This window comes from Neophocaena asiaeorientalis, unplaced genomic scaffold (assembly GCF_003031525.2).
Source record: "Neophocaena asiaeorientalis asiaeorientalis breed wild unplaced genomic scaffold, Neophocaena_asiaeorientalis_V1.1 scaffold892, whole genome shotgun sequence".
Lineage (NCBI taxonomy): Eukaryota > Metazoa > Chordata > Mammalia > Artiodactyla > Phocoenidae > Neophocaena > Neophocaena asiaeorientalis.
In genome coordinates this window covers 21,584-32,843 of record NW_020173760.1, presented here as the reverse complement: position 1 = coordinate 32,843, position 11,260 = coordinate 21,584, and the positions used below count along the sequence as shown (strand labels likewise).

The 11,260-nt window shown below is 36.6% G+C and overlaps 1 pseudogene; it reads right to left on the bottom strand.

The window, feature by feature from the left end:
- Nucleotides 1-8,853: 8,853 nt before the first annotated feature.
- Nucleotides 8,854-10,737, bottom strand: LOC112403711 (heat shock cognate 71 kDa protein pseudogene; annotated as a pseudogene).
- Nucleotides 10,738-11,260: the final 523 nt, after the last annotated feature.

The window sequence follows — 11,260 nt, the reverse complement described above, 5'->3', positions numbered from 1 at the left end:
TCCCCAGGATAGATCATACCTTGGGACACAAATCAAGCCTTGGTAAATTTAAGAAAATTGAGATTGTATCAAGTATCTTTTCCAACCACTGTCCTATGACACTAGATATCAATTACAAGAAAAAATCTGTAAAAAATACAAACACAGGGAGGTTAAACAATACACTACTAAATAACCATGAGATCACCAAAGAAATCAAAGAGGAAATAAAAAAATACCTAGAAACAAATGACAATGAAAACATGACGTCCCAAAGCCTATGGGATGCAGCAAAAGCAGCTGTAAAATGGAAGTATAAAGCAATACACTCCCACCTCAAGAAACAAAGAATATCTCTAATATGCAACCTAACCTTATTCCTAAAGCAATTAGAGAAAGAAGAACAATACAAAACAAGAAACCCAAAGTTAGCAGAAGGAAAAACATCATAAAGATCAGATCAGAAATGAAAAAGAAATGAAGGAAACAAGAGCAAAGATCAATAAAAATAAAAGCTGTTTCTTTGAGAAGATAAATAAAATAGATCAACCGTTAACCAGACTCATCCAGAAGAAAAGGGAGGAGACTTAAATGAATACAGTTAGAAATGAAAAAGGAGAAGTAAGAACTGACACTGCAGAAATACAAAGCATCATGAGAGATTACTATGAGCAGCCATATGCCAGTAAAATGGACAACCTGAAAGAAATGGACAAATTCTTAGAAAAGCACAATGTTCCAAGACTGTACCAGCAAGAAATAGAAAACATAAACAGAGTAATCACAAGCACTGAAATTGAAACTGTGATTAAAAATCTTCCAACAAACAAAAGCCCAGGAACATATGGCTTCACAAGTGAACTCTATCAAACATTTAGAGAAGAGCTAACACCTACCTTTCTCAAACTCTTCCAAAATAGAGCCGAGGGTGGAACACTCCCAAACACATTCTACGAGGCCACCACCCCTCTGATACCAAAACCAGACAGAGTTGCCACAAAAAAAAGGAGACTACAGGCCAATAACACTGATGTATATAGATGCAAAAACCCTCAATAAAATACCAGTAAACAGAATCCAACGGCACATTAAAAGCATCATACAACATGATCAAGTGATGTTTATCCCAGGAATGCAAGGATTCTTCAATATACGCAATTCAGTCAATGTGATAAACCACATTAATAAACTGAAGGAGTAAAACCATATGATCATCTCAATAGATGCAGAAAACTTTCTACAAAATTCAACACCCATTTATGATAAAAACCCTCCAGAAAGTAGGCATAGAGGGAACTTACCTCAACATAATAATGACTATATATGACAAACCCAAAGCCAACGTAGTTTTCAGTGGTGAAAAACTGAAACCATTTCCACTAAGATCAGGAACAAGACAAGGTTGCCAACTCTCACCACTGTTATTTAACATCGTTTTGTAAGTTTTAGCCACAGGAGTCAGAGAAGAAAAGTAAATAAAATGAACTCAAGTCAGAAAAGAAGTAAAGCTGTTAATGTTTCAGATGACATAATACTATACATAGAAAATCCTAAAGGTGCTAGCACAAATCTACCAGAGCTAATCAATGAATTTGGTAAAGTAACATGATATGCAATGTCTTGCATTCCTATACACTAATGATGAAAAATCTGAAAGATAAATAAGGAAACACTCCCATTTACCATTGTGACAAAAAAAAATAACATACCTGGGAATAAAGCTACCTAAGGAAACAAAAGACCTGTATGCACAGATCTGTAAGACACTCAGGAAAGTAATTAATGTTGAGATATACAACAGAAGGAGAGATATACCATGCTCTTGGATTGGAAGGATGAACATTGTGAAAATGACTATACTGCCCAAAGCAATCTATACATTCAGTGCAATCCCTATCAAACTACCAATGGCATTTTTCACAGAACTAGAACAAAAAAATTCACAATTTGTATGGAAACACAAAGGACCCCGAATAGCCAAAGCAATCTTAAGAATTAAAAATGGAGCTGGAGGAATCAAGCTCCTGGACTCCAGACTATGCTACAAAGCTACAGTAATCACGACAGTATGGTACTGGCACAAAACCCAAAATATAGATCAGTAGAACAGGATAGAGAGCCCAGAGGTAAACCCATGCACATATGGTCACCTTATGTTTGATAAAGGATGCAAAAATATACAATGCAGAAAACACAGCCTCTTCAAAAAGTGGTGCTGGGAAAATTGGACAGCTACATATTAAAGAATGAAATTAGAACACTCCCTAATGCCATACACAAAAATAAACTCAAAATGGACTAAAGACCAAAATATAAATCCAGACACTCTAAAACTCTTAGAGGAAAACATAGGCAGAACATTCTATGACACAAATCACTGCAACATGCTTATTGACCCACCTCCTAGAGAAATGGAAATAAAACAAAAATAAACAAATGGAACCTAACAAAACCTAAATCTTTTGCACAGCAAAGGAAACCATAAACAAGACAAAAAGACAACATTCAGAATGGGAGAAAATATTCGCAAATGAAGCAACTGACATAGGATTAATCGCCAAAGTTTGCAAGCAGCTCATGCAACTCAATATCAAAAAATAAACAACCCAATTCAAAAGTGGGCAGAAGACCTAAATAGACATTTCTCCAAAGAAGATACACAGATTGCCAACAAACACATGAAAGGATCATCAACATCACTAATCATTAGAGAAATGCAAATCAAAACTACAATGAGGTATCACCTCACATGCATCAGAATGGCCATCATCAAAAAACCTACAAACAATAAACGCTGGAGAGGGTGTAGAGAAAAGGGAACCCTCTTGCACTGTTGGTGGGAATGTAAATTGATACAGCTACTATGGAGACCAGCATGGAAGTTCCTTAAAAAACTAAAAATAGAACTACCATACGATCTAGCAATCCCACTACTGGGCATATACCCTGAGAAAACCGTAATTCATGAAGAGTTATATACCACAATGCTCTTTGCAGCTCTATTTACGATAGCCTAGATATGGAAGCAACCTAAGTGTCCATCAACAGGTGAATGGATAAAGAAGATGTGGCACATATATACAAAAGAACATTACACAGCCGTAAAATGAAATGAAATTGAGTTATTTGTAGTGAGGTGGATGGACCTAGAGTCTGTCATACAAAGTGCAGTAAGTCAGAAAGAGAAAAGCAAATACCATATGCTAACACATTTATTTGGAATCTTAAAAAAAAAAAACAGGTTCTGAAGAACGTATGGGCAGGACAGGAATAAAGAGGCAGATGTGGAGAATGGACTTGAGGACATGGGGATGGGGAAGGGTAAGCTGGGACAAAGTGTGAGAGTGGCATGGACGTATATACACTACCAAATATAAAAGAGATAGCTAGTGGGAAGCGGCCGCAATGCACTGGGAGGTCAGCTTTGTGCTTTCTGACCACCTAGAGGGGTGAGATATGGAGGATGGGAGGGAGGCACAAGAGGCAGGATATATGGTAATATATGTATACATATAGCTGATTCACTTTGTTACACAGCAGAAACTAACACACAATTATAAAACAATTTTACTCCCATAAAGATGTTAAAAAATAAATAAAGGGAGTGAGATGCCAAAAAAAAGAAAAAAGAGAGAGAGAGAGAGAACCATCCTGTGACAAGCCACAGACATGGCACTTGTTTTTATCCTCCATTGTTAAAGTAACCCCTACATATCTCCATACATTGCTAAAGAAGAAGCAAATGGCATGATAATCTCCACTATTTCTCCACCAAATAATTAGTTTCAAGGTCATAATACTATCAACTTCGATTTAACTGTAAAAGTGTTATGGATTGAATATTTATAATTATTTAGAACACATTTAAGTTAGAAATTTATTATTTATTTTCATATTTATAATTATCTATATGCACAGTAAACTTCCTGTTACATTTTCAGCAAGTTCAAATTTTTCTAAATTTCAAATAAATTTACAAGTGGATGAGTACTAGAATTATTCTCTAAAGAAATAGTTACTGAAAACAATAACTAAAATAGTTAATTAAATTTCTGAAAACTGGTCAAACATTTAATCAGGTTGAACTCTGGCACTTTTTTGCAAATTACCTAAGATAGAGCTTCCTAAAATCATCCTGCATTTCATTTCCATCTGAAATCTGATGCCAGATGTCAAAAATTTTAATTAAATATTTAGGTGGCATTTTTGGAATGTTTTAGGATTCATCAAGTGCTATCATATATATTGACTAATTTAATTTAAATTAAAGGTCACATACTGCCAGGAGCAGCAAGAATGTGCAGCCTATATTTTCACTCACTGTTCACCTTAATGCCAACTATTCAGGGAAGGCTTTATGTAAAAAGTCCTCAGCTCAAAAGAAAAGTATGGATGTAATACATTTTAAATTATATACATATCTTAATAACATCGCTAAAGAAATTGGGCAATTTAACCGATGTGTGGGGAGAGCAGATACTTTTTTTTTATATACTCTGTGGGATTGTTGAGGCAAGTGTAAATTCAAGCAAAATAAGCCACGTTAAAAGAAGCCCTGAAATATAAATCAAATTATGTCACCTCACTGGTGCTTGCAGGGAAACAGATAAGACTGTGAAAGCAATAGGCATAGTTGGAAAATTAAAAATCGTTTTGCATGCAGGCTTCCTTGTGTATATAGCAAGATTTTGCAGTCATACTTCTAAAATAGATAATGATGATTGTGTTGATCTTGTAATATAAACAAATATAAAATATTTTATCCTATGCTTTTACCTACTCCACTTCTTTATCAAACTACCTAAACTACAATACCATAGAAGCAAAACCTGAAAACACATTTAAATGGTCTTTAAGATGAGAAAGAAAGAAAACACTTGAATTTTATTTCACATTCAAAGAAAATTTAAAATAACATTGAAGTAGGAGGATATTAACTTAGATTTGTTCAAGAATAAAATGATGTAACAATCTTACTGGTCTAATTATCAGGGATAAAATTTTGTATAAACTAAATCATATTAGGTAGCAATTTAAAAACAAAGAAGACAAGCTGCCAGAAGTGAAACTGGCAGGGAAGAAGAAACTGGAAAAAGAATGACTAATTATAAAGCATTATAGGGTTATTCAATAAGTCAAATTAGCCCTACACACTTGGATAGGCCCTAAAGAAATGCACACACACACACGCACACACACATGCACGCACACACACACACACACACATACACATGCACAGAGTGCCCTTTTTAAAGTACATATGGCCAGAGGTCAGAGATTATATATTTGTGTGTTCTCTCGCTTCTTTAATGTGGTAAACTACTATCAACATCAGAGTACAGTTGACCCTTGAACAACACGGGTTTGAACTGTGTGGGTCTACTTTTATGCAGATTTTTCCAATAAATACTACAGGACTACACCTGGCACATTTGGTTGAATCCGAAGATGTAGAACCTCAGATACAGAGGGCCGACTATGGGACTTGAGCATTCCCGCCTTTTGGTATTCACAGACGGTCCTTGGACCAATGCCTTATGGATACAAAGGGATGATGGATACCTGTTTAAGAAATCACCTTAAGGGAATAGGGGAAGGAACAAGAGCTTGGTTAATCTAGGGATAGAGGAGTGACTTCACACAGAAGAGTCATGGATAAGCAGGAGTCGAGAGAAAATATTCTAGGTCTTTATGGTGGTGGACATTGGAACCAGTCTTTACATAGTTCTCTAGGTTCTGCTTGAATCCTATAGGAGCTTGTCATGTCATTCAAAAAGCCAATGCCAATAAAAGGGCCTACATAATCCAGCCTACTGTTTTCTGATCTAAAATCCTACAACTACTTCCTGTTGCTCACACTACTTCACTCACATCAGTCTCCTTGCTTTTCCTAAACCATGTCAGACATAATCCCACCTCTAGGCCTTTACAGTTGCTATTCCTTCTGTCTGGAACACTCATTCACTAATAACCTCAACCCTGTCTTCTCATCTCCTTCAAATGTCACCTTCTTGAGTTCTTCATTGACTGCTCTATTTTAATTACAATGCTTCTTTACTCTAAGAATAACTATATAATTTCCCTGTTTTATTTTTCTTCTGTAACACTACCACTTAACATACTAAATATTTCACTTATTAATACTCATCGCCCATCAAAATGTAAGCTCCATGAGAATCTTTTTTAACTGCTGATACCCCAGTACCTAGCACTGTGCTTGGCACATGGTAGATGTTCAATATATATTTTTAATTAATAGCCACCACAAGGAGAACTTCCTCTAATTACCAAATAATTAAAATAGTGCTGTATAGATGGAGGAAATATATAAATGTAAAAACAGTAGAGTGCTTCCCTGGTGGTGCAGTGGTTGAGAGTCTGTCAGCCAATGCAGGGGACACGGGTTCATGCCCCGGTCTGGGAAGATTCCACATGCCACGGAGCAGCTGGGCCCATGAGCCATGGCCGCTGAGCCTGCATGTCTGGAGCCTGTGCTCCACAACAGGAGAGAAGACAACAGTGAGAGGCCCACGTACCGCAAAAAAAACCACAAAAAACAAACAAACAAAAAACAGTAGAATCCAGAAATTTAGTCAAATATAAATATGTGTTTAGTATATGGTAAAGATGGTAAATAAAGTCAGTGAGAAAAGTTTGAATTAGTCAATCAGTGGTCTTGGGATGATAGTCTAGCCTGGGGGTTCCCAATATTTTTCAAGTAATGACATACATTAAATTATATTTATTTGTCACATTAAATTATATTTATTTGAATGTATAGAGGAGTCTGATCATGGTTGAAGGCAAGTGATCCAGGAATTCTGACAGACCATAACCCTTCCTAGCCACCCCCAAGGCTGATGAGATCATGTCTGTGACCACCTGAAGGATTATCAGTTGGGAATTTCTGAGTTGATCATTTCTAAGGAAAAAAATCTGGACCCCTATTTTTCTAATTAACCCAAGAAATAATACTGGTGGATTCAAGCTATAAATGTAAAGTTTAAAGCCCATAAAATTATAAGAAAACAAGATTTTTCTAAGCATTATGATATATACAGAAGCAGAAGAAACTAAATTGATTAATTAGACAATATAAATATTTAAAAACTCAATGGAAAAAAATCCCAACATAAACAAAATTTAAAAAAAACTGGGGAAAATATTGCTATTATACTAATTTTCAAAGCGCTAACTTAATTAAATAAGAAATGTAAAAAAAAACTATTAGAAAAATTGGTAAACCAATGGAGAGGAAATCCACAGAATAAAAGACCAAGATGGCTAATAAACTTGTTAAAAAATGCTGTTTCACTTATAAATAAAACAAAATTTAAAACAGTTAAGAACTGACAATACCCAATATACGTGAGTTGTGAGAAAATGAGCTTCCTAAGTCACCCAAGTTATGTGTCATATTCCCTTTATCCATTTTGTCCCCACTATGTTTGCTTTATTTCTGTTCTTTCAAAGTTATCTTTGTTTAATATGACATAATTGAAGAAATGAAGATGGTAAACATCCAAATATGTCATTTCCAGCAAATTTTCTTATGCTCCCTGAAAATCAGTTGCTGAAAACTTAGAACTAAAAATGTATCTTTGGTTCTATTCAAGTTTGTTCTCTCCATGAGCAGAGTATTACTGTGATCCCTGGATTGGAATTCCTTGAAATCATACTTACAGTAACACAATTTTGATACTTTATAGATAGCCACAAGTTAGGATACGTCAAAGTGGAAAGTGGGTCTAATTTTTTTATCTTATTACTTTTGACCCTGTGACTAATATTTTCTTAAAATAGAGAGTGTGAAACAAAGAGATAGAGAAAAAAAAATCTGGAAACTTCTGTTTACCTACTTTCTTTTCCCTTTTTCTTCCATTCATACTTTCTTCCAAAAGCCACACTCTAGTACAATTTACTTCAATTACTCCAGATCTTTTAGATTTTAAATATTTGCAGCATTTAAAAAACTACATTGTATAGATCAACATAGTGTTGACAACTTTTTATTTTGCTAAGGAAATAGAATTTTAAAACACCAACGACAAAATACTATTCCCATGATTTCATAAAGGAAAGGCAATTTTTGTCGTGGGCACTCACTTTAAAATATCTTTTTATTTAAAAATCATTATAGATTAATAGAAAGTATCCCCCAAATTACAGAAAGATGCTGTATACCATATAACCAATTCCCCCCTAATGATAAAATCTTGTAAAACTATAATGCAATAGCAAAACAAGGAAACCAATATTGTTACAATTCACTGACTTTATTTAGAGCTCATCAGTTTTATGTGCTCTCATTTCTGTTTGTATAATTCTATGGAATTTTATCACAAGTGTAACTTTGTGTAACTACCACCATATTAACAGTATTAACAGTACTATCACTTTAAGGATCTTTTGTACTGTTGTCCTTTTATAAATGCAGCCACCCCTCCTCCCCATCTCTAACAACAGGAAATCACTAATCTGTTCTCAAGCTCTACACTTTTGCACGTTGAAAATGTTATATAAATTGAATGATACAGTATGTAATCTATTGGCACTGGGATCTTTCATACAGCATAATGTCTTTAAGATCCAGTCAAGTTCATGTATGTATCAATAGCTTGTCCCCATCTATTGTTTTTGTTCTGTTTTGCCAATTTTAAATACATTTTTATTTAAGACATTGCATTTTCCACTTACAATACAGTGCTTGTAAAGTGTAATGTTAGTTCCTTTCCCTGTGCACACATTCCATGTTCAAGTATCAAGAATGCCCAGTTTACTAAGCAGCTCAACTTTAAAACTGCCATGGAATTTGCTACAAATTTGGGTCCTTCAATGTTGTGTTGAGCAATGCTAAACCTATGCTAGGCTGGCTTAATCAACCTCTTCAATGGTGGGCCCAGAGGAGGCACCACCAGACGGAGGAGCTCCACCACCAGGGAAGCCCCTGGGCATTCCACCTGGCATTCCTCCTGGCATGCCTCCTGCACTCTGGTACAGCTTGGTAATGATGGCGTTGCAGACTTTTTCCAGCTCCTTCTGCTGATGTTCAACTTCTTCCTACTCTGTAGTCTGGTTCTTATCAAGCCAGTTGATTATTTAATTACACTTATCATGAATCTTCTGTTTGTCCTCATCATTAATCTTGCCTTGAAGTTTCTCATCCTCAGCAGTAGCTTTCATGTTGAAAGCATAGGATTCAAGAGAATTCTTTGAAGACACCTTATTCCACTGCTTCTCATCTTCAGTTTTATACTTCTCTGCTTCCTGAACCATGCGTTCAATGTCTTCCTTGCTCAAACGGCCCTTGTCATTAGTGATGGTAATCTTGTTCTCTTTTCCTGTGCTCTTATCCACAGTAGAGACATTGAGGATGCCATTGACGTCAATATCAAAAGTGACTTCAATCTGAGGAACACCACGGGGGGCAAGAGGTATGCCTGTGATTTCAAACTTGCCAAGCAGGTTGTTATCCTTGGTCATGGCACACTCACCTTCATAAACCTGAATGAGTACACCGGGCTAGTTGTCCGAGTAGGTTGTGAAGATCTGCGTCTGCTTGCTGGGAATGGTGGTGTTGTGCTTGATGAGGACAGTCATGACTCCACCAGCAGTTTAGATTTGTCTCCAGATAAAATGGCTGCCTGGACAGCTGCACCATAAGCAAAAGCCTCATCAGGGTTGATGCTCTTATTAAGTTCTTTCCCATTGAAGAAGTCCTGTAGAAGTTTCTGAATTTTGGGGATGCGTGTTGAACCACCCACCAGGACAATATAATGGATCTGAGACTTGTCTAGTTTGGCATCCAGAAGGGCTTTCTCCACAGGGTCCAGTGTGCCACTGAACAGGTCAGCGTTCAGTTCTTCAAATCGGGCATAGGTAATTGAGGTATAGAAGTCAATTCCTTCATAGAGGGAATCAATCTCAATACTGGCCTGAGTGCTGGAAGAGAGAGTGCACTTAGCACGCTCAGAAGCAGTACGAAGGTGACGGACAGTCCTCTTGTCCTCACTGATGTCCTTCTTGTGCTTGCACTTGAATTCTGCACTAAAATGGTTGACCATCTGGTTGTCAAAGTCTTCTCCACCTAAGTGGGTATCTCCAGCTGTAGATTTGACCTCAAAGGTTCCATCCTCAATAGTGAGGATTGACACATCAAAAGTGCCAGCACATATATCAAAGATCAGCACATTTCTTTCTGCTCCAACCTTTTTGTCTAAGCTATAGGCAATAGCAGCAGCAGTTGGCTCACTAATAATTCTAAGTACATTGAGCCCAGCAATAGTTCCAGCATCTTTGGTAGCCTGACCCTGAGAATCATTAAAGTAAGCGGGTACTGTAACAACAGCATTGGTAACAGTCTTCCCAAGGTAGGTTTCCGCTATTTCCTTCATCTTTGTCAAAACCATGGATGACACCTCCTCTGGATAAAAACTTTTTGTCTCTCCCTTGTATTCTACTTGAACTTTAGGCCTGCCTGCATCATTCACCACCATGATGGGTCAGTGCTTCATATCAGACTGGACAACAGCATCATTAACTCTTCGTCCAATGAGGCGTTTGGCATCAAAGTGTTGGTGGGATTCATTGCAACTTGGTTCTTTGCAGCATCACCGATCAATCGTTCGGTATCATTAAAGGCGACATAGTTTGGTTCCCCTGATCATTGGCAATTATTTACACATTTCTGTGCTGGAAGACACCCACACAAGAATGGGTGGTGCCAAGATCAATGCCAACTGCAGGTCCCTTAGACATGGTTGCTGGAGTGCAGGCCCTGGTCCACTGAAGGAGAAAACAGCAACCTATAGAGCTGCCGCTGCGTTCAATGAGAAACCCCATCTATTGTTGAGTATGGATGTACCATGTACCACAGTTTATTTAACTACTCACCTATTGAAATATATTTTGGTAGTTTTCAGTTTGGAGCTACTACAGATGAAGCTACTATAAACATTTGTGTAACACTTTCATTTATCTGAGATAAACGCTGAAGAATGCATTTGCTGCATCATAAGGTAGTTGTAGGTTTAGTTTTTTTATTTGTTTATTTCTTTCTTTCTTTGCTTGATTTTGTTTTTAAATTCCCTTTCATTCCTGAAGGATATTTTGCTAGATATAAAATTTACAGTTGACAATTCTTTTATTTCAGTACTTGAGAAGCATTGTACCACTTCTTTCTGGCCTTCATGACTTTACATGAGAAATCTGTTGTCAATAGAATTTGTGTTTCCATATAGGTAATGCATTATTTCTCTCGGGTTGATTTCAAGATATATAT